Source organism: Dipodomys ordii, unplaced genomic scaffold, assembly GCF_000151885.1.
Source record: "Dipodomys ordii isolate 6190 unplaced genomic scaffold, Dord_2.0 Scaffold8, whole genome shotgun sequence".
NCBI classification, from domain to species: domain Eukaryota; kingdom Metazoa; phylum Chordata; class Mammalia; order Rodentia; family Heteromyidae; genus Dipodomys; species Dipodomys ordii.
The window spans coordinates 6202658-6205273 of NW_012267224.1; positions in this window are offsets into that span (position 1 = coordinate 6202658).

Consider the following 2616-nt stretch of genomic DNA (forward strand, 5'->3'; position numbering starts at 1 on the left):
TGATTTCTGTAGAATTATGCTTCCATATGTACATCCCCAATAGATGACACTGTGAGGAAAATTACAAAATCCAAATAAAACAATTTGCCACAAAAGGGAACAGTATATCATGAATGCAGTTGAACCTAAAGATTTATTTACTCCGTCACTTTCAGAAATTTGATCAGTTCTTGTTCTCCCTGTTACCAACCTTTGTTAAAAAGAGAGGAAGCACTGGAACTTTCATGCCTATGTACTTTTAAAAAGATTATTACTCTTCCCTTAATTCCAGCATATGATGACACCTTCACAACTGCTTTCCTCCCACACCACAAATTTGGATTTTTTTTTCTTTTCCTGGTGTGTTTTTAAGTGCCCCCTATTTTCCTCCTAAATTATTTCACCAACAGGATTGCTTCTTGAGAAAAACGGAAGAGTTGAATGTGGATTGTAGTGGATTCCACTACTTAATGCAGGTCAGGCTTTCTGGAGACCTCATGTGGTGATAAGAGGCACCACAGAAAGTTTTCTCGGGACTGCCTGTAGCAGTCAAAGGGAAACTGAACTCATTTGGGAGCATCATCATTTAGAAGGAATTAAAACTTAAGAGTTAAATGTTAGCAAAGCATATAAGGCCTCCAAGAAACATCCTGCAGTAATGCTAAAGAAAGGCTATAGTAACAATTTTAAAAACAAGAAACCTGAGCGACACAAGAGCGCTGACTTCTATTTAAAGTTAATCACACACACACACACACACACACACACACACACCTTCCTCTTCTCTTGCTGAAATTAATGGAATGCATCTTCCTATATAGATTTGCAGCAACTTAAAAGTGTGTGCTTTATGTATGTTATGAATATTAGTTTCATCTTCCTCTTGCTTCTGTAGAATGGAAAGCAAGCTAGAGAGAGAATTGAACTTGAACTTATGTCTTGGAATCTCATTCCTGTACCAGTACCAATGGTATTATTTCTAGATGTTTGGAATGCAGATAGCAGTCTTGCAATCCAAATGCATAAAAATGAGTGATAGTGATAGTAATAGGCAAGTTGAACACAAATTCATCTTATTGATAATGAGATATTAACACTGTGACATTTAATAAATTAATGTTATCCATGAATATCTCTTAACAACACACTTTACAGAGAAAATTCGTAGGTGGGAAGAATTCTTCTTCTAGGACAGTTACTTGCTTTGTGTGAAAGTGTGACTATGGCTTCTTCTTTCTCTTTCTAGAAGTTACATAAGATACCTTTTAGCTGAAGTCTAGAAGGACATATAGGTTAATAAATATTAAAGGTTTGGAGCTCTGAAATGAATAGAGGAATATAAATCAATGACATTAATAAGAGTAATCCTAAGGGTTCAAATTTCATTTTTGAATTGATATCCTGCCTTTGGAAATGTCCGCAAAAGGAATTTAAGTTTCCCAGGGCATGACACATGATATAGAGGTAAGCATTATAAAAGGACATTGTGGAAAATTTAAATAGGAAGCCAAAAAAAAAAAAGCTAATGAGGATATTGGAAAGATTTCAGGTTGACCATACCTTAAGAGTTAACGATCAGCTACAATGCATCTAGCATATTGTTAGATACTAAAAATAGGGGGGAAAAAAAAAGAATTGCAAAGGTCTTCTTCCTTTCAAAGGAGCCACAGATAATACCACAAACAATTCAAAGCTAGCTCCAGGCTAGGGGTTTGCAGGAATTCCGGTGAAAGTCTCTTAGAGGTGGACTGAGAAGGAGGAAAAGAAGCAGATGATCCGTTTTAGATTCAAGGAAGAAGCTGAGTCATTTAAATGTCATTTCAAACCTATAGTGACACTGGGTTTTTGCTGGGAGAGTGGGAGCTGTTGCCAGACTCTCATCACACTAAAGAGACAAGGGGGAAAAAAAAAGAAAAAAAAAGGAAATTCTCTTTTCAAACAGTAGGAAAAAAATTATCCAGAACTGCCCTGAAATAAAGGAAACCTTCTGGTACCATTTACGTTGCTACCCACCCCCCTTCTTCTCCTTTTCTCCTCCTCTTTTACTTCCTAGGAGAGTAACCTCACACAAACACACTGAAACCCTCGGAGCTCTGGGAGCATACTGAATCTCCAGGACTTGGGATGATGACCTCCGGGCGGTTAATTACAGGACTACAAAGGAAGGGTTAACCCAAGGGGTGGCCAGGAGAGATGGAGAAACACCGCTCTCCAACTTCCAAGACTGAACTTTTCAGCTCTCTCCAATACCCGCGTGTGCGCGTGCGCGTGCGTGTGCATGCCCACAGGCAGATCTATTTCGGTGAGAGTTAAAAAGTAACATATATATATATATATATATATATATACATGTAATTTAAAAATCACCCTCTCTCCATCTCTGTCTCCAACTGTGCTGCACGCACCAACACCCGCAGCCCTGTTTTCTTTGGGATCCGCGTTCAAAGCCACCCTTTCTCCCCCTCCCCAGCCCCCATCCTCCCTAGGCCCACCCCAGCTTCCAGGCCAGGCCACCTCTGGAGTGGTCGAGGGATGGGGGCTGCCGTCCTCCCCCAGGAGGACTGCCTGCCTTCCTCCACCAAACTTTGCCCGAGCGTGGGAGCGAGCAGGCGCACGCGCGGGCGGGCGCGGGGTCGC